Source organism: Agelaius tricolor, unplaced genomic scaffold (assembly GCF_023055355.1).
Source record: "Agelaius tricolor isolate 1412-34295 unplaced genomic scaffold, bAgeTri1.0.p SCAF_52, whole genome shotgun sequence".
Lineage (NCBI taxonomy): Eukaryota > Metazoa > Chordata > Aves > Passeriformes > Icteridae > Agelaius > Agelaius tricolor.
In genome coordinates, this window is record NW_027269312.1 from 2,347,583 (window position 1) to 2,369,027 (window position 21,445).

Here is a 21,445-nt window from a genome sequence, read left to right on the forward strand (position 1 = left end):
GTTTGATGTCTGGAGACATTTTGGAACACCTGTGTGTAGCAGGGGTGGGTCAGGCCTTGCTTTTGGTGAGACAGGGCCCTGCCTGTCCATCAGTCTGTCAGCCACAGCACACTGGGGACAGTGGGATGCTCTGCCAAAGCCAGCTCCTGAGTGGCCGGGTGACCAGGAGTGCCAGCTGGGGAGAGGGCCCTTGGTGGCCCAACTGGCCTAAAGGGTAGAGCATAAGGTAGTCAAGTCCCTGACCGTGTCACCTCTTGGGTTGTCTGTCCCATCCACGCAGGAACCCAAGAGTTGGCAACTCATTTAAATGAGAAATCTCTGCAAAGGAAAGTGGGAATGTTCCCGGAATGGAAAGAAGACACATGTCTAAAAATTTTTAAATTTGAAAAATGATGAGGCTTGCAGGCCAAAATGTGGGAAAAGGAATAACAGCTCTTTACCAGGAAATTTATAAAGCAGAACAGAACCAACAACACAAACCCAGAACTTTCCCTCCCGCTCAGCGCTGTTGGTTTTTGTGGCAGTTATAACCGCGGCCAGCAGGGGGCGCTGCAGGGAGCACTCCCGGCCAGCAGGGGGCGCCCCGCTCCAGCTCCATCCCCTCAGGGGCCATGGCGGCCTCGGGCGGGAGGCAGGAGGGCAAATCGCTCCTTTTGCAAACTCACGACCACCAATCAGTCCCGGCACCACCACCGGCAGCGGGCAGAAGCCGCCAAGGCAGCAGGTTGGATCCCAGTGCCCACTGGCAGCGTAGCAGTGTCCCGGGGCCAGGCACACACCCTGCACAACACCCACGACCGCTCTCCATGATCCTGAATGGAAGGAAGGCAGCGCCTGACCCCAGGCAGGTGTCGTGTCCACAGTAGCACCTCTGGTGGCTTTGTGGCACAATTCCTGCAAACCCTGAGCCTTTCACTCAGGTGAGGAGGGCAGGAATGGAGCAGCTTTGTGGACACCGGGAATCCAAACAGGGTCACTCCCCACAGCCCCACCATGGCTGCAGGGCTGACCCCCTGCTCAATATTTCCACACATATACCACTTATCTGGCAGCCAAAACAGAACCCAAATATTCTTCCCGGGATGTTACAAAGCGCTGCAGGCTTGACACAGGTAGGAGGATGGACCCAGGCAGGTTGTTGAGCAGATTGGTGTGGGATTTGCAGAGTTTTTTGGGCTCTCTCAGAACCTTGCTGCAAGGGACAAAATGATCAATTGCTGCATTTCCGGACTCATTCCCTCGCAGCTTCCCCTGCAAGGGCAGTTTCCAGCCAGCCCTGCTCTGAAAACCATCAAAGGCCCTCCTAGAGCCACTGCTTGGGCTCCCTTTGGGCTTTGTGCTTCTTGCAGGCCTGAGCAAACCACAGGCAGGCCTTTTTCCACCCACAGAATTCTCACCTCTGCAGCAGCTCCAAAAACCCAGAGCCCCTTGGAATCTGTCCGTGGTGACACCCAGGCTGCTGGCACCTTTTTGGGGCTGTGTTAGGTCGTGGGCCACCCCAAAATGTGAGGCATCAAAAGAAGGAGCTGCGACCACGGGTCCATCCAGCCCCTGCCCTTCCCTGGCAATCTCATTTCCCTGGAAATAAAACCATGGGAGTCCCATTCTTTAGGTCCCACTGTACCTGGGACCCCTATCCCTGTACTGACATTCCCCAGGATCTCCATGGCCCAAGACCCCATTCCCAAGGAATCCTCTCCTGTTCATTCTATCCTCTGAAATCCTCCTTCCCCCATGACCTTGATTCTCCCAGGACCCCCATTCCCATGGGAGCCCCCATTCCCCCAGCATCCTCATCCCATGACCCTGGAGCCCACATTCCCCTGGGCCTCCCATCCCTGAGTCCCCCAAGCCCTGGGCAATCCCATTCCCATGGCACACCCATCCCTGGTGATTCCACCTCTGCAGCACCCTCATTCCCACAGACCCCATCCCTGGGACCCCCCATTCTCCTGGACACCCATCCCTGTCACCACAAACCCTCTGAGCCCCCCACTACTGGGAACCCCATATTGCACCTTGCCTCACCCAGTTTTGTCCCCATCCTGTCCCCACCCTGCCCACAGCCTGTCCCCTGCTTGTGGCCACCCTGCCCCCACCAAGGGCCACCTACACATGAGGGCGAGGCCTGACCTGGCTTCCTTCCCCTTCATCCGAAGAGCCGCCAGCCAGGGGACAGCCACCCCCGGCAGCGAGTGACCGCCAGTGCACATGGCTGGGGACACTGGGATGGCCGGGAAGGTGGCGCTGCTCCTGTGGGGTGAGTGCCCCAGGCACGGGCCTGACACCCCGGGGATGGGGAGGGGAGGGGGCACAGGGGGGCTGCAGAGTCCCCTGAGGTCCCCAATGCCAGCAGTGCCAGTCGATGTTACCCACAGTGGACCTTGGTGTGACTGGGGATGTAGGGTGGCTTTGGGGACAGGAATAGAGGGGCAGGAATTTGGGGATGGTGATGTGGGGACAGGAATGTGAGGACTGGCACCTTTGGGCTCAGGTACCTCTGGGGATAAGGACAAGGGAACTGGGATGCAGGGACAGAAGGGAACAAGAACGGTGAGGATGTGGCCTTGGGGATGGGATCACGAGCTGGTGGGGGTGACCTGGGCCAGAACGGGCTGTGTCCGTGGTGTCCTTGTGCCGGGAGAGTCCACAGTGTCCCCATGTTCTGCCTCAGCCCAGGGTGGCCTCGGTGTCCCTGTTCCCAAGGTGTCTGTGCCACAGGGATGTGGTGCATGGGTGGCTGTGACACAGACATGTCCCCCAGCAGCGAAAAATCTTTTGGGGACCACCCAGACACACTTTCTCACAAGAAATGCTGTCCCCATGAGGACAATTTGGGGATAGCCCTCACGCCCTGTACCTTGTGTGCCTCTGTCCCTTCAGTGCCACCCCCACCCAGCCCTGTCCCTTCTCCCTTCCAGCCCAGACCCTCGGCCTCACTGGTGAGTCCTCGGGGGATGCCATGGCCCCACCCCACTGTCCCCAGCCCCACACTGGCCATGGCAGGCTGGTGTCCCCTGTCACCCGCAGTTGCCCAGACCACCCAGCTCCTGGTGGAGCCCCCCTGGAGGCCGGCGGTGCTGTGGGACCGGGTGACACTGACCTGCCAGGGCTTGGGGGCCACCAGTGCCACCACCTGGTACAAGGACAGTAAGCCCTGGGGGCAGAAGGGATCTGACCATTTCACTGTCATTGTGAGTGGCACCAACATGTGTGACAGACCCGACACTGGGCTCACCCCCCCCCCGTGAGAATCTCAGATGGTGAGGGGGCTTTGGGTGTCCCCATCCTGGCACCTGTGGGGACCCCAAGGGCTCTGGGTAGGCTCTCCTCCATGGGTCACCTCCTGTGTGATCACAGCCTGTCCCCTGCTCTGGGGACATCCCAGAGCATCCTAGGCTGGGAGGATCCCCATGCTGGATATGGGGACCCCTGGTGCACTGGGTGTGACCCTACGGGGGGGTTCCAGTGCCATCAGGTGTGACAGGACTCCTCTGTCCCCCAGAGTGGCTGGTGCTGCAGGTGTCAGTACAGGCACTGCTGGAGGGGGACATGGTGACACTGTGCTGCTGGGGCTGGCGGAACCTCAATGTCAAATCCATGTCCTTCTACCACAAGGGGAAGAGACTGGAGGGGCTCCGCAATGGGACTGAGCTGTCCCTGTCTCCTCTGCAGCTGCACCACAGCGGCAACTACAGCTGCAGGGGCTGGGTGAGGTCCTGAGTGTTGGAGGAGTCAGCACCTGTGACAGTGACAGTGCATGGTGAGCATCCCAGAGCATCCCAGTGTGGGGGGAGCCCCATGTTGGAAGTGGGGATCTCTGGTGTGCTGGGGATGACCCAATGGGGAATGCTCATGAAAACAGGACCACCGGTGTGACAGGACCCCCGTGTCGTGCAGCCCAGTTAGAGTGGCAGGTGTCAGCGTGGGAGCTGCTGGAGGGGGACACGGTGACACTGTGCTGCCGGCGTTGGCAGAACAACCCAGTCACCGAGGTGTGATTCTACCATGGAGAGAAGGAGGTCCCTCAATGGGGCCGAGCTGTCCCTGTCCTGCCTGCAGCTGCACCACAGTGGCCACTACAGCTGCAGGGGCTGGGTGGAGTCCAAAGTGTCACCATGGGCGCTCTCAGCACCAGTGACAGTGACAGTGCAGGGTGAGCACCCCCAGGGCTGGAACTCCAATCTCCTGACACCCCCAAAAGCACAGCCCAGTGCACTCAGAGTCACAGTCCTCACCTCCCCTCTCCTTCCCAGAGCTCTTCACGCTGCCGGTGCTGGAGGGTCCCCCCGAGCCCACCCTGGGGGCCCCCCTGACTCTCAGCTGCCTCAGCACCCCCAGTCCCCTGCGGCCCCGAGCCCCCCTCTTGCACGTGTTCTACCGGGACAGGCAGGTGTTGGGGGGCCTGCAGGGGTCCCTGCAGCTGCTGGTGCCCACCCTGGGGGTCTCCCACTCGGGGAATTACAGCTGCCAGGTGTGCTCCAAGGGGGGGCCATGCAGAAGAGCAGTGCCCGGCTCCGCATCACGGTGCACAGTGAGTGTGGGGATAGGCACGGGGAGCCCTCCCAGCCTCCTGAGGTCCCCTGCCTGGGCACCTCCATGTTCCCCAGACACCTTTGTTTCGTCCCCCCACATCTGCACTGTGTCGCCTCACCCCTCTGTGGTGTGACCCCATCCCTGACATCCCCCACCACACCCATACCCCTGTCCCTTTTATCCCATTGCCGGCTGTCAGCCCCTCTCTGTGTCCTCAGCCCTGTCTCTGTCCTCGCAGTGCCCGTGGCCAATGACACCATTACACCTGGTGTCCTGGAGGTGACACTGCAGGACACAGGGACACACAGTGATACAGGTGGGGTCACACGGGGAGTGCAGGACCCCTGGGGTCATGGGTGACCGTGATGTGTCCCCATCCGTTTCTTGCACTGGCCGCAGCGGTCAGTGGGGCCCTTTTGTTCCTGCTCCTACTCATGGCTGTCATTGTGGCCTGGCACTGGTGGCACCCTGTGGGTGGGTGACAATGGGGGGGATGGGGGTAATGGAGAGAGGTGGGAAGGGCCCCACAGAAGGGGGGCCATAGGGTGGCACTCACAGCCCCTGACTTGGGAGAGGCTGAGGCCCCAGTGACCATGGCTCAGAGCCCTTGGAGCTGTTGGAGGGTCCTGCAGGGATGTTGGGGGTTCTATCAGGGGTTCCCCTCCCTGCCAGGCTCGGGGTTCTGGGGGCTCAGGTTGTTGGTGCAAGTGGGGGCGCATCAGGGAGACTGGGGGGCCTGGGGAGGATTGTGTGTCTGCTGGTGGTTCAGCATTCCCAAGGGTGGATGGGGGCCCCTGGATCTCCAAAGTCACCCCTCCAGTTTTCCTTTGCAGATGCCAGGAAGCACCAGGAAAGGTGGGTGCCCCCTCCAGCCATGATACACCTTTTACCCAAACCCCCAGCACCTCCCATCCCCTTACACACACCCCCTTATTCCCACAGGGCCCCCCAAGACCCCCTGGCACCCCCGCTGGAGGATCCTCAGGCGACGTACATGGAGCTGCAAAGGCAACCGTGGGAGCCCAGTGACATCTATGACAATCTACACCAAAAGTTGTGATGCTCTGGGAAGCCGGAGGCACTGGGTGACACTGGGGGTGCTCCCTCCATGGCTCCTGTGGCTGCCCATCCTTCCAAGGGAGGTGGTCATGGGTCAGGGGGAGGCTACACAGGGCACCCTGTGCTCCCCATTCCCCCTCCCACTACCCCTGTCCCATCCCACTGTAAAAGGGGGATTTGGGGAGGATTCTTGCTGAAAGGTTTCTCGGATGAAAATGAAGCACAAACATGGCAATATTCTATCTGAGAACTGTTTATTGATAAAGGAGGTTAAGGGTTCTTACCAAAGGGGAAGAGAAGGGAGTAGAAAGGGAAAAGGACAGAGAGAGAAACAGAAGACAGGGACAGCGTTACCGCAAGAAACCCGGGCGCTCTGTGGGCATCAGCTCGGCAGATGGAGTGTGTGTGCTGCAAGCCAGGGCGAGCCCACATGGCTTTTGTGAGTGGCTGGGCGTGATTTCCAAGGACGGCACCTGCGTTTCTCTGGCATTGCGAGCGATGGCTGCAGGGGCTGCTGCGGGCTGGCTGCGGGCTGGTGCTGGGCACTGGTGGCTCTGGGCTGGCTGCCGCAGGCTGGGGCTGCCGTGGGCAGGTGCAGCAGGCTCGGGGCTGTGGGCAGCGTGGGAAACGCGGCAGAGGCGGCGGGTGGGTGCAGGCAGCATCCGCTCCATCGGGGAAGCAATGAAGGAACGTCCAGGAGGAGCAGGAATGAGCTGCCTCGGGGAAGCAGCGAAGCAGGGAAGAACGGGTGCGGACAGGGAAGAAGGACCACCGGGAGGAAAAGGTGAGGAGGGGGAGTATGGGTGATATTTTTGCCTGACAACTGGGAGGAGTGATGCATCTGACTCCATCTTATCAGAAGGCTAATTGTTTACTTTATTATACTATATTATTCTATGCCATATTACATTACATCTAAACTGAATCTGCCAAGCACTCAACTGCACTGCACTGCACACAATCTCATGACTGTCAGCCAACAGTCCCCACACACACACACCTGGATTCAATTGGTCAGTGAATCAAAACACTCACACCAGAATCCAATTACCAATTCCCTTCAGGTAAACAATCTTCCACAATGCATTCCACTTGTGAAAAACACAGGAGCAGTAACTGAGATAAGAACTCTTTGGATCATTCTTTGCTTCTCTCACTGCTTCTCCCAGGTTCAGAGAATGTCAATCCCACAGGGGAGGAGGGCCAAGCTGACCCTCTGAGCAAGCCCCTGAACCCTCCAAGAAACCCAAAGCAAAACGCTCCTGTTGTGTCACAGTTTGCTGCTTTGATTTGCAAAGGCTCCTCCCACAGCCGGATTTCCTGGGAATTTTTCCCAGACATTTTTCCCGGGCATCTGTCCCACCAGCCAGTGTGGGTCACTCACAGCCAGATCATGGAAGCTTTCTCTCCCCTGATTCTCTGTTGTGTGATGCCTCGCCAGGGACAGGGTTCCCAGCACATGGACAACCACAGAGTAATTATTCAGTCATGTGTAGCATATGTTAAGACATAAATCAAATTCAGATTTGTTCCTCTTAACCCCAGTGTACTTAGTGGCTCTACAATCCCCCTCCCAGTGCTCCCACTAAGGTGGCTTACTGGTACCCGTCCCAGTTCCAAAGGGGTGCAGGACATGGTTCCCTGCTCCTGGGACTAAAATGCAACTCTTTTGTTAAACAGGCAGAAATGGTGTTTCTTTGTTCTGCACTGTCAAGGAAGCTGAACAAGGTGGGAACCTCCATTGGAATGGAAAATACAATACCCCTCACTCTGAATTATTGTAACATTGAAATTACAGGGCTTTTAGGCAAAGATGTGGGAACAGGAATAAGAGTTCTTTACTGGTATGTACTGTGAGAAACAAGTTAATGGAAGTTGACTTTTGCTGGATATTATATGAATTGATATTACATTATTGATGATATTGTTGATTAAATATTGTGATGTTGTTAGTGTTGGAACAGTGCTGTGTATTGTGGAGTCGCTGATGTTGTTGGGGTGTCCATTTAAGACTCAGGCCCAGCCGGGGCCCAGCCATGGCCCAGCCCCACTGCACAGGGACGGCCATTGCCCAGCCCTGCTCTGCCCAGCCCCAGGTGGCAGCAAGCACCTGAGGGTCCCCCCCTGCCCCCTTGGCTTTGATTCTGGCAGCTTTAGAGCTGCTGCAGAGGTGAGAATTCTGTGGGTGGAAAAAGGCCCTGCCTGTGGTTTGCTCAGCCCTGCAAGAAGCACAAAGCCCAAAGGGGGCCCAAGCAGTGGCTCTGCGAGGACCTTTGATGGTTTTCAGAGCAGGGCTGGCTGGAAACTGCCCCTGCAGGGGCAGCTGAGAGGGAACCAGTCCAGAAATGCAGCAATTGATCATTTTGTCCCTTTTGGCAAGGGACTGAGGGAGCCCCAGAACTACTGCAAAGACAACAACTCTCTGCTTAACAAGCTGAAGTGGGCCTTCATCCTTAAAGAAAACCTGCAGCCTTCTGAAACCTCATGGAACGAATGTTTGGCCTCAGGCTGCGGTCATCAGATAAGAGAGAAAAGTGTGGAAATATCGAGCAGGAGCTCTGGCCATTGTGGGGAGTGACCCTGTCTGGATTCCAGGTGTCCCCAAAGCTGCTCCATCCCTGCATTTCTCACCTGAGTGAAAGGCTGGGGGTTTGCAGGAATTGGGGTGTAAAGCCACCAGAGGTGCTGCTGTGGACCCGAGACCTGCCTGGGGTCAGGTGCTGCCTTCCTTCCATTCGGGATCATGGAGAGCGGTCGCGGGTGTTGCACAGGGCGTGTGCCTGGCCCCGGGACACTGCTACGCTGCCAGTGGGCACTGGGATCCAACCTGCTGCCTTGGCGGCTTCTGCCCACTGCCGGTGGTGGTGCCGGGACCGATTGGTGGTCGTGAGTTTGCAAAAGGAGCGATTTGCCCTCCTGCCTCCCGCCCGAGGCCGCCATGGCCCCTGAGGGGATGGAGCTGGAGCGGGGCGCCCCCTGCTGGCCGGGAGTGCTCCCTGCAGCGCCCCCTGCTGGCCGCGGTTATAACTGCCACAAAAACCAACAGCGCTGAGCGGGAGGGAAAGTTCTGGGTTTGTGTTGTTTGTTCTGTTTTGGTTTATAAATTTCCTGGTAAAGAGCTGTTATTCCTTTTCCCACATTTTGGCCTGCAAGCCTCATCATTTTTCAAATTTAAAAAATTTTAGACATGGGTCTTCTTTCCATTCCGAGAAAATTCCCTCTTTCCTTGGCAGAGATTTCTCATTTAAATGAAAGCCTTGACCCACCTCTGCCAAACACAGCTGTTCCAAAATGTCTCCATTCATCAAATTTTCCTGTCTCTGACAACTCGCCCTGTACCATGGCTTGATCCCGACTACCCTGGCAATAGGGGAGACTCCAGAACGCCCCTTGGGCCTTTGTGAGATCATCGTGAGGGGAACACAGCAGAGGAGAGGTTAGGGACCGGGAACAAGAGAATCCAGAGCCTCCTGAAGGCTGCTTTGGCCACCAGAGCAAGGAAGGTCCAGGGCCCTGCCAGTTCCTCTGGTGGAGAAACGTGCTGAGGGAAACATCTGGGGTTTGTTCCTCGTTGTGGCTTTCCCTGGAAATCGGTCCTTGCGTGACCATTTGGACTCTCAACCTTGTTGCGGTTGCTGTTGGTTTCATTCTCTGTGGTTGCTGTTTCAGGAAATTGTTCTTCTCTCAGCTCTTTGGCATCTTTGTGCCCCCACGGGGAGCAGGAGGGGCAGTTTTTAGTGGCAGCACAGACACGAGAGGGTGCCCATGGGTGGGGACCCCCAGTGCCCCCAGGTCACCCCAGTGTCACAGCACATTCCCATAGATGTCACCGGGTTCCCGCGGTCGCCCCTGGGGTCCCCGCAGCTCCGTGTAGGTCACCTGGGGATCCTGGAGGGTGGTGGCACGGGGGACGCTGCGAGAGACACGGGCTGTGGGATCTGGGTGGGGTGACACTGGTGGGTGACGTGTCCCTCTGCGTGTGTCCCCCCTGTACTCACCCCCTGCCCTCTTGGTGACCACGACGTGGGTGTACAGCACCTCCCCCTGCTCTGGGGGGGCCGGGTGATCCATGGGGGCCCTGAGGGAATAAAGGGGATGTGGGGGAGGGAATGGGAGGTCTTGGGGGTTGTGGTAAAAGGGGAGCGTGTCGTTTGAGACCCCCACTCACCGTTCTTGCTGCTTCCTGGCAGCTTCAAAGCAAAGAGGGGAGGGGTGACTGTGGGTGTTCCCCGGGGCCCTGACCCCTCTCAGGATTGCTGAACCCCCACAGGACCCTCAATTTTCCTCAGGACCCCCAAACATCTCTGGAGCTCCCAGAATCCATGAACTTCCCCAGTGCCCCCTACACACTCAGCCTCAATATCCAAAGCCCGGCAGGGAGAGAGACCCCCCCAATTACCCCCAGGGCCCCTGAAAGAACCCCCAACATCCCTGCAGGACCCTCCAGCACCTCCTCAAACCCCATCAGCACCCCCAGCAAAGGTCACAAATATGGGGCTGTGCGTGCTGCCCTATTGCTCCCCAACTTTGGGGGTCTCTACAGCTCCCTGGGACCCCTGTCCCCCCATTGTCACCCACCCAGGTGCTGCCATGGGCGCCAGGCTACAATGACACCCACGAGCAGGACTAGGAACAAAAGGGCCCCACCGACCCTTGTGGCCACTGCAAGTAACAGAAGGGGACACATCAGGGTTACCCTGAACCCTGGGTGTCCTGCACTCCCTGATGACCCCGTGTGGCCCCACCTTTGTTGCAGTGTCACAGCCACGAGCAGCTCAGTGCTGGGTGCCTGGAACACGCAGTGCAGGTCCAGCTGGTTGGTGGCCACACACCGGTAGGTGCCTGAATGTCCCACATCAATGTCTCCAAGCTCCAGGAGGGGACCCCGGGCCACCTCCTGCCCGTTGTGCAACCAGGTGAAGGTGACAGGGGCTGAGCCCACCTGCACCGAGCAGCGCAGTGTCACCGTGTCCCCCTCCAGCAGCGCCTGCGCAGGCACCTGCAGCACCAGCCCGTCTGGGGCACAGAGGGATCCTGTCACATCCCATGGCACCAAGACCTCCCCACTGGGTCACACCCAGTGCACCAGGGGTTCCCGATGCCAACACTGGGATCCCCCCGGTCTGGGATGCTCTGGGATGTCCCCAGAGCAGGGGATGGGCTCTGGTCACACAGGAGGTGACCCATGGAGCAGAGCACACCGAGAGCCCTTGGGGTCCCCGTGGGTGCCAGGCTGGGGACACCCAAACTTCCCTAACCATATAAGACAGTCACAGGGGGGCTGAACCTGGTGCCGGGTCTGTCACACTCACAGGTGCCACTCTCAGTGAAAGTGAAATGGTCAGGTCCCTCCTGCCACCAGCGCTGCCCATCCTTGTACCAGGTCGTGGCACCAGCGGTCCCCAAGCACTGGCAGGTCAGTGTCACCCGGTCCCACAGCATCACAGGACTCCAAGGGGGCTCCACAAGGAGCTGGGTGGTCTGGGCACCTGTGGGTGACAGGGGACACCAGCCTGCCAGGGCCACTGTGGGGCTGGGGACAGTGGGGTGGGGCCATGGCATCCCCCGAGGACTCACCAGCGAGGCCGAGGGTCTGGGCTGGAAGGGAGAAGGGACAGGGCTGGGTGGGGGTGGCGCCATGGGGACAGAGGCACATGGGTCACGGGGTGTGGGGGCTGTCCCCAAAGTGTCTCCATGGGGACAGCAGTTCTTGTGAGAAAGTTTGTGGGGGTGGCCCCCAAAAGATTTGGCAAAGCAGGGGGAGATTTCTGTGTCACAGCCACCTGTGCACCACATCTGTGTGGCACAGATACCTTGGGAACAGGAACGTGTCCCCTTCTGTCCCTGCATCCTAGTTCCCTTGTCCCCCACCCTATCCCCACAGCTACTGGAGCCCAAAGGTGCCAGTCCCCACATTCCTGTCCCCACATCCCCATCCCCAAATTCCTGCCCCTGTTCCTGTCCCCAAAGTCACCCTACATCCCCAGTCCAACCAATGTCCACTGTGGCTAACACGGACTGGCACTGCTGGCACTTGGGACCTCAGGGGACCCTGCAGCCCCCCTTTGCTCCCTCCCCTCCTCATCCCCAGGCTTTCAGGCCCATGCCCAGGGCACTCACCCCAAAGGAACAGCATCACCATCCCAGCCATCCCGGTGTTGCCAGCCATGTGGACTGGTGTGCGAGTCTGTCTGAAATATCCCTCATCTGCCACACGATCATCATTGGGGGACCACTGAAGAAAAGACCCCCCTGTCTAGCCCTGTAGGAGAAAGTCATATGCCAGCCAGGCCCCGAGACCTGAGAGCATTGCTAAATTTTTGTTTTCACAGGTGTATTTACTATATGCTACACTGAGCTCAACAAGAAGAAAGAAGGACATTCTGACCTTTTGCAACAATAGCTGTGGGATTTTTCTCTTGGCCTGGCTGAACTTCTCCTGAGCTCTGGGTGGTCCTCCTAAGAAGACCCCTCTGGCTCGTTTGCAATCACAGTGACAGACAAACTGAGATGTAAGAAGCCTCTTCACCAGAGAAAAACCCAGACATGAAACCCCTATGTGAGAAGGCCCCCTCTCATACTTTCCAAGGCCTGGGACTGAAACCCCCAAACCCGGGGAGGAGTGCGGGGGGAGGCAAGCTGACCAAAGCAAGATGGATGTTGCAGGTGGGAGCATTGGACCATGAAGACAATGGCTCTCACCCACTGCAGAGAATATGGACTGTGTGTACCCTTTCCAAATACCATTCTTTTCCCCAAGGATAGAATAGACTACCTTTGATTCGGTTACAAGATCTATTCGCCTCCCCCCATCAAAAAAGGGTATTATTAGAGTGCAGATGGACTGCACCCCTGAGATTTCCCTGGACGTGACCTGGTGAACTCCATCGGCTGGACACCGAAGGACTCCGCAGTACTACGTTTGGTAGCTACATACCTTTTTCTTTTTCCTCCCTCTTTTCCCTTTTATTTTTCCCTTTCCCCCAATTCCTCCCCAAGGCATTTTCACTGTGGTTATTTCAATAACGGTGCATTTGTTTTGATTATCACTGAAAACCCCCTTCAACCGTGTTGGTTCTTGCACTCTGAGATCACAAACCATCACGAAACCCATCCGTGAGGACAGCTTGTGACAACTGGCTGTCACTCGCTGCTGTGGCCACCGCTCCCCTGGCTGGCGGCTCTTGGGATGAAGGGCAAGGAAGCGAGGTCACATCTTGTCCCAACATGGAGGTGGCCCTTGGTGGGGGCAGGGTGGCCACAAGCTGGGCACAGCCTGGGGACATGGTCGGACAGCCTGGGGACATGGTGGGGGATGCTGTTGCCAGGAGTGGGGGGTTCAGGGGATGTGGGGAACCAAGGATGGGTGTCCAGCAGAATGGGGGTCCACTGGAATTGGGGTTTCCATGCCTGGGGGCATTCAGGGATGGGGGTGCTGTGGGAACATGGTCCCCAGGGATTTGGGGTCATGGCATGTGGGTGCCAGGGCTGGGGCTGCAGGGGGAAAAAGGGGACCCTCGGGAATAGGGGTTCTGGGGAAGAAGAAGCCCATGGGATGGGATCAAGGCAATGGTGGTGCTGTGCAATGTCAGTCCTGGGATGGGGGTCCCCAGGGAGGAGAGACCAAGGCAATGGGGGTCCCATGGTTGGGTTCCCAGGAGAATGGGGGTGCCAGGGATGGGCAGTGGCTGGGTGGGCACGGGGGTCACAGCTCCTCCATGGGGTGCCTCAGATTTTGGGGTGACTCAGAACCCAAAACAGTCCCCACCCTGGGGCACCCCATGGCTGTCCTGGGAGTCTCTGTGTCCCTGCCCCACTCACCCTTGGGTCAGGTCCCCCCATTTCCTGGCTCAGCCATCCCAGGCAACACTTGATGCCCAATTGGTTCAGACAAAATTACACATCCATAGAATAAAAGCAAAAATCTTTCCCACACCATTGTTTTCCCAATAAAAAACAAACTCAGCAAAAATCAAACTGACAAGGTATAAAATGCTCTGGTTTGTAGAATCCTTATAACGCTTCCTGTCCCAACAAGTCCCTCACAATAAAAACACAAACAAATCAAAAAGAAATGAGACTTTTTGGGTCCCTTTAGGAGCCCCTTGGTGCATCCCACAGTAGCATTTTCTTGTGGATAACACAGAGTGTGGAATCTCCCTGAGTGTCCAACAGCTCCATGGGATTGTTCCCTGCCTGCTGGGCAGCAACCCAGCCCCTAAGGAAGCCTTTTCTTGGGCCATATTTAGGAACTCTCCCCATTTTTCTCATTCCTACCCTGAAACTTGTTTGACTTCCCATGGAGGAAGGGGAGAAGCTCTGTCCATGCTTGGGACAGTGCACAGGAATCAGTGGAAATGCCCCTGTGTGCCTCAGGGTCTGATTCCCTGGTAAATCCACTCCAGCCTGCCCTGAATTCCCCTGCCTGGGCACTCCCTGCTCCTGCTGTGACACCCCTGTTCCGCAGCCCCTCGTGTGCAGCCCCTGCTCAATATCTCCACACTTTTCCCTCTTATTTGGTGGCCAGAGCCCAAACCCAAATATTCATTCCATGATGTTCCAGAGGTCTGCAGGTTTTGTTCAAGAAGGAGCGTTCCAGTCAGGTTGTTGAGCAGATTGTTGTTGTCTTTACAGTAGTTTTGTGGTTTTCTCAGTGCCTTGGGGCAAGGAACAAAATGATCAATTGCTGCATTTCCGGACTCCTTCCCTCACAGCTGCCCCTGCAGGGGCAGTTTCCAGCCAGGCATGCTCTGAAAACCATCAAAGGCCCTCACAGAGCCACTGCTTGGGCCCCCTTTGGGCTTTGTGCTTCTTGCAGGGCTGAGCAAACCACAGGCAGGGCCTTTTTCACCCACAGAATTCTCACCTCTGCAGCAGCTCTAAAGCTGCCAGAATCAAAGCCAAGGGGGCAGGGGGGACCCTCAGGGCCTGGCTGCCACCTGGGGCTGGGCAGAGCAGGTCTGGGCAATGGCCATCCCTGTGCAGTGGGGCTGGGCCATGGCTGGGCCCCAGCCTTGCATTGACAGGGGTCCCCAGGATGTGCCACCCCTGGGACAGGCACCCGGCCAGGAATGTGCAGGGACATTTCTGGAACTGCCACCCCTGGGACAGGCGCCCCCATGCCAGAATGTGTCACCCCCTGGGACAGGATCCCCCCAGGACAGGAGCCTCTGGATGTGCCCCCCCAGGACAGAACCCCCCCTTTCCCATCTGACTCTCAGCACAAACAGCCTCTTCCTTCTTGTCCAGGAAAAATAAAGTGAAAGTGTTGAGGAGGCACAGCCCAACACCTCCATCCCCCCCAGCCTCCCCACCCGTCCATGCACCTCCAACTCCCCATTTTCCCCCTCCCCTGGCTCCCCCCAACTCCTTCCTTGCTCAGGTGCTGCCTTGAATTGCTGAGTTAGGAACAGGGTGTGAGGGAACATGGCACAAAAGTGACGAAAATAAGGAAACAAGAGAAATAAAGAGCGGAAAAATCAAGGGCAGGGGAGGGCACAGAGGCAGAGCTACCCAGGACCCCCATGTGATACTTGCCCAGGAAATGAGCACCCCAGGGGGGGCAGTGCTGGGCTCTGAGTCACCCCAAAATCTGAGGTACCACGTGAAGGAGCTGTGACCCCTGTGCCCACTCAGCCACTGCCCATCCCTGGTACCCACATTCTCCTGGGAACCCAACCAAGGGACCCCCATTGCCTTGGTCTCTCCTCCCTGGGGACCCCCATCCCAGGACTGACTTTGCCCAGCCCCACCATTGCCTTGATCCCATCGCATGGGCTGCTTCTTCCCCTGGAACCCCTATTCCCAAGGGTCCCCTTTTTCCCCCTGCACCCCCAACCCTGGCACCCACACACCATGACCCCAAATCCCTGGGGACCATGTTTCCACAGCACCCCCATCCCAGAATGCCCCCAGGCATGGAAACCCCAATTCCAGTGGACCCCCATTCTGCTGGACACCCATCCTTGGTTCCCCACATCCCCTGAGCCCCCCAAGTTCTGTCAAGACCATCCCCCACAATGTCCCCAGACTGTCCCATCATTTCCCCAGCTTGTGGCCACCCTGCCCCCACCAAAGGCCACCTACGCATGGGGACGGACGTGACCTCGCTTCCTTCCCCTTCATCCAAAGAGCCGCCAGCCAGGGGAGCGGTGGCCACAGCAGCGAGTGACAGCCAGTGCACATGGCTGGGGACACCGGGATGGCCAGGAAGGTGGCGCTGCTCCTGTGGGGTGAGTGCCCCGGGCATGGGCCTGACACCCCGGGTATACAGAGGGGAGGGGGCACAGGGGGGCTGTGGGGTCCCCTGAGGTCCCCAATGCCAGCAGTGCCAGTCCATGTTACCCACAGTAGACCTTGGTGTGACTGGGGATGTAGGGGAGTTGTTGGGACAGGAACAGGGGACAGCAATTTGGGGATGGGGATGTGGGGACAGGAATGAGGGGACTGGCACCTTTGGGCTCAGGTACCTGTGGGACTAAGGACAAGGGAACTGGGATCCATGGGCATAAGGGGACAAGAACCACGAGGATGTGGCCATGGGGATGGGATCATGAGCTGGTGGGGGTGACCTGGGCCAGCATGGGCTGTGTCTGTGGTGTCCTCCTGCCCGTGTTCTCCCCAGTGTCCCCATGTTCTGCCTCAGCCCAGGGTGCACTCAGTGTCCCTGTTCCCATGGTGTCTGTGCCACAGGGATGTGATGCATGGGTGGCTGTGACACAGACATGTCTCCCTGCCTCTCCAAATCTTTTGGGGATGACCCAGACACACTTTCTAACAAGAACTGCTGTCCCGACGGGGACAGTTTGGGGACAGCCACCATGCATTGTGCCCCATGTGCCTCAAGCCCAGCAGTGCCCTCCCCACCCAGCCCTGTCCCTTCTCCCTTCCAGCCCAAACCCTCGGCCTTGCTGGTGAGTCCTCAGGGGATGCCATGGACCCACCCTGCTCTCCCCAGCCCCGCACTGGCCCTGGCAGGCTGGGGTCCCCTGTCACCCACAGGTACCCAGACCACCCAGCTCCTGGTGGAGCCCCCCTGGAGGCCGGCGGTGCTGTGGGACCGGGTGACACTGACCTGACAGGGCTTGGGGACCGCTGGTGCCACCACCTGGTACAAGGATGGGCAATGCTGCTGGCCAGGATGCAACACCATCAGTGCCCCCCATAGTGGCATCTACTGGTGTGACAGACCTGGCACTTGGATCAGCCCACCCGTGACTGTCTCAGATTGTGGGGGGGGGGGGGGGGGGGTTTGGGTGTCCCCAGCTTGGAACCCACAGGGACCCCGAGATCTCTGGTTGGGCATCGCTCCATGGGTCACCTACTGTGTGACCAGAGCCCGTCCCCTGCTCTGGGGACATCCCAGATCATCCCAGAGCGGGGGGAACTCATGTTGGAATTGGGGACCACTTGTGCGCTGGGTGTGTCCCAAGGAGGGGGTCCCAGGGCTATCAGGTGTGATTGGACCTCTCTGTCCCCCAGACTGGCTGGTGCTGCAGGTGCTGATGCGGGCGCTGCTGGAGGGGGACACGGTGACACTGCACTGCCGGGGCTGGCAGAACAGCACAGTCACCATGGTGTCCTTCTACCACATTCTCCAAGGGTTTTCACAGCACTGCCTGAATCCTTCATCCCTCCCTTTACTCCTCCCTGGGTCACCCTAAATTTCCCAAGTCCCTCTTGGTTTCCCCCATGACTGCCCAGTTCCCTGTCCAGATCCCTCATCCCTCTCTTTGTCTTCCCCAGCATTTCCTGGATTCCCCACGCCTTCCAAGGTCCCTGCTCCACTCTCTTGTCTCCCTTCCCTCCCTGGCTCCTCCCGCCCATCTCTAAATCCCAAATCATTCCCTGAGGCTCCTCAGTCTCTCGTCTGGTTCCCCATCCCTGCCTGGGTCAGTCCCCCTTTCCACAGGGTCTCGCCATTGTCCCCAGGTCCCAACGTGCCTCCCAGGGTCCCCTTCTGCTCACTGGGATCCTCTCTGCTCCCCTCCAAACCCTTTCTTTCCCTTGCATGTCCCTCACCTCCCCTGGGTCCCCAATCCCATCTCTGATCCCCACTCCTGCAGGTGTCCCGCTCTCAGGGGTGTCCCTGTCAGCACAGCCCCCTGGGGGACAGGTGGCACTGGGAGACCGCCTGGTGCTGAGCTGCATGGTGGCCACGGGGACAGGTGCCCTGTCCTTCTCCTGGCACCGGGAGGGCTCGGAGCCATTGCTGGGCACTGGCCCCCGCCTGGAGCTGAAACACATTGGGGACAATGACAGCGGCCAGTACTGGTGCCGGGTCAGAGACGGGGAAAGGGAGGCCGAGAGTGACCCCCTGAATGTCACCGTCCTGGGTGAGTGGGACCCTCAGGCTGGGGGTGACTCCACCCACGGCACCCCCATCCCATCTCGCCCAGTGCCAGCCCTGTCTCTATCCCCACAGTGCCTGTGGCCAATGCCACCATCACCCCTGGTCCCCTGTCACACCAGGTGCATGCAGGTGACTCCATGAGCCTGCGCTGCTCAGTGCAGGTGGGCTCAGCCCCTGTCACCTTCACCTGGCTACACAATGGGCAGGAGGTGGCCCAGGGTCCCCTCCTGGAGCTCAGGGACATCGATGTGGGACATTCGGGCACCTACCAGTGCGTGGCCACCAACCAGCTGGGACAGGACGGGCACCGCGTGTTCCGGGCACTCAGCCCTGAGCTGGCCCTGGAGGTGTCACCTGGCTCACCCTGGGTCACAGGTGGCGTCACACGGGGTCACCTGGGAGTGCAGGACCCCTGGGGTGATGGGTGACCCTGATGTGTCCCCCTCTGTTTCTTGCAGTGGCCGCAGGGGTTGGTGTGGCCATTTTGTTCCTGCTCCTGTTCCTGGGTGTCACTGTGGCCTGGGACCTGTGGCACAGTGTGGGTGGGTGACAGTGGGAGAACGGGGGTCCTAAAAAGCTGTAGAGGCCCCCAGAGTTGGGCAGAGTCAGGGCAGCACCCACAGCCCCAATATGTGACCTTGTCTGGGGGTGCTGATGGGGTTTGGGGAGATGCTGGAGGGTCCTGTGGGGATGCTGGGGGTTCTTTCAGGGGCCCTGGGGGTGTTTGGAGGGTCTATGTATCTCCTGGGTTTTGGGTTCTTGATGCTAACTTGTTTGAGGCCACTGGGGAGGTTCATGAATTCTGGGGGGCTTCAGGGATGCTTGCGGGATCCTGTGGGCAATTGAGGGTCCTGTGGGGATCAGGAGTCCTGAGAGGGGTCAGTGCCCTTGGACCCGACAGTTACCCCTCTCCTCATTCCTCTGCAGCTGCCAGGAAGCACCAGGAAAGGTGAGTGGGGGGCTCAAACCACAATCTCCCCTTTTACCCCAACCCCCAAGACCTCCCATTCCCTCCCCCACATCCCCTTTATTCTCTCAGGGCCTCCCCGGATCCCCCGGCCCCCCCAGAGGAGGGGGAGGTGCTGTACACCCACGTTGTGGTCACCAAGAGGGCAGGGGGTGAGTACGGGCGGGACACACGCAGAGGGACACGTCACCCACCAGTGTCACCCCACCCAGATCCCACAGCCCGTGTCTCTCGCAGTGTCCCCCCGTGCCACCACCCTCCAGGATCCGCAGGTGACCAACGCGGAGCTGCGGGGACCCCAGGGGTGACCGCGGGAACCCGGTGACATCTATGGGAATGTGCTGTGACACTGAGGGGAACTGGGGGCACTGGGGGTCCCCACCCACGGGCACCCTCTCGTGTCTGTGCTGCCGCTAAAAGCTGCTCCAATCCCTCCCCGTGGGGCCCAAAAATTCCAAAGAGCTGAGAGAAGAACAATTTCCTGATACAGCAATGAGAGAGAATAAAATCAGCAGCAACAGCAACAAGGTTCAATGTCCAAATGGTCAAAAAAGGAATGATTTCAAGAGAAAACCACCAAAAAGGAGCAAACCCCAGATGCTGTCCCCAGCAAATTTCCTCCACTAGACAAACCTGGCAGGGCCCTGGACCTTCCTTGCTCTGATGGCCAAAGTGGCGTTCAGGAGGCTCTGGATTCTCTTGTCCCCTGTCCCAAACCCCTTCTCTGCCGTGTTCCCCACACGAGGATGTCACAAAGGCCCTGTGGGGGTTCTGGAACTTCCCCCTTTTCCAGGGCAACCGGGATCAGGCCATGGCACAGGGTGGGGTGTCAGAGACAGGCATAGTTTGATGTCTGGAGACATTTTGGAACAGCTGTGTGTGGCAGGGGTGGGCCTTTTGGTTAGACAGGGCCCCATCTGTCCATCAGTCTGTCAGCCATGGCACACTAGGGGCAGTAAGATGCACCAAGTCCTGAGTGGCCGGGTGACAAGAAGTTATAACCGCGGCCAGCAGGGGGCGCTGCAGGGAGCACTCCCGGCCAGCAGGGGGCGCCCCGCTCCAGCTCCATCCCCCTCAGGGGCCATGGCGGCCTCGGGCGGGAGGGAGGAGGGCAAATCGCTCCTTTTGCAAACTCACGGCCACCAATCGGTCCCGGCACCACCACCGGCAGTGGGCAGAAGCCGCCAAGGCAGCAGGTTGGATCCCAGTGCCCACTGGCAGCGTAGCAGTGTCCCAGGCCAGGCACACGCCCTGCACAACACCCGCGACCACTCTCCATGATCCCGAATGGAAGGAAGGCAGAGCCTGACCCGAGGCAGATGTCGGGTCCTCTGCAGCACCTCTGGTGGCTTTAAAACACAATTCCCCTAAAGTCTCAGCCTTTCACTGAGGTGAGGAGGGCAGGGATGGAGCAGCTTTGGGGACACCTGGAATCCAGACAGGGTCACTCCCCACTGCCCCACCATGACAGTGGGCAGAGCTCCTGCTCAGTATTTCCACACTTTTATCTGGTGACCGACTGAACCCAAAGATTCTTTCCATGATATTTTCCAGAAGGCTGCAAGTTTTTTTCAAGAAGGATTGTCCAGGTCAGGCTGTAGAGCAGATTGTTGTTGTCTTTGCAGTAGTTCTGGGGCTCTCTCAGTCCCTTGGACAAAGGGACAAAATGATCAATTCCATCTCAGCTGCCCCTGCAGAGGGTGGTTTTTCAGCCAGCCCTGCTCTGAAAACCATCAAAGGCCCTCTCAGAGCCACTGCTTGGGCTCCCTTTAAGGTTTGTGCTTCTTGCAGAGCTGAGAAAACCACAGGCAGGCCTTTTTCCCCCACAGAAGTCTCAGCTCTGCAGCAGCTCCACAGGCACAGAGTTCCTTGGAATCTGTCAAGGGTGACCCCCAGGCTGCTGGCACCTTTTGGGGGGTGTGCTGGGCCCTGGGTCACCCCAAACTTTGAGGCATCCAGGGAAAGAGCTGAGACTCACTGGCCCACCCAGTCCCTTCCCCTCCCTGAGACCTGCATTCTCCTAGAAATCAAATCATGGGAGCACCATTCCTTATGTCCCCCACTCTGTGGAACTCCCATCCCAATACTGATATTCCCCAGGATCTCCACGGCCCAGCACCCCATTCCCAAGGAACCCTCTCCTGTTCATTCCATCCCCTGAAATCCTCCTTCCCCCAGGACCTTAATTCTCCCAGGACCCCCATTCCCATTGCAGCTCCCATTCCCCCAGCATCCCCATCCCATGACCCCAAATCCTGGAGCCCACGCTCTCCTGGGACTCCCATCCCTGAGTCCCTCCAGCCCTTGGCACCCCCATTCCCATGGCAGACCCATCCCCAGTGACATCGCCTCTTCAGGACCCACATTCCCAAGGGACCCCCATTCCCCTGAACACTCCTCTCTGTGTCCCCAAACACGCCTGAGCTCCCCCCAGACTCCTGGAAACCCCATGTCCCACTGTGTCACACCCATCCTTGTCCCCATCCTGTCCCAACCCTGCCCACAGCCTGTCCCCAGCTTGTGGCCACCCT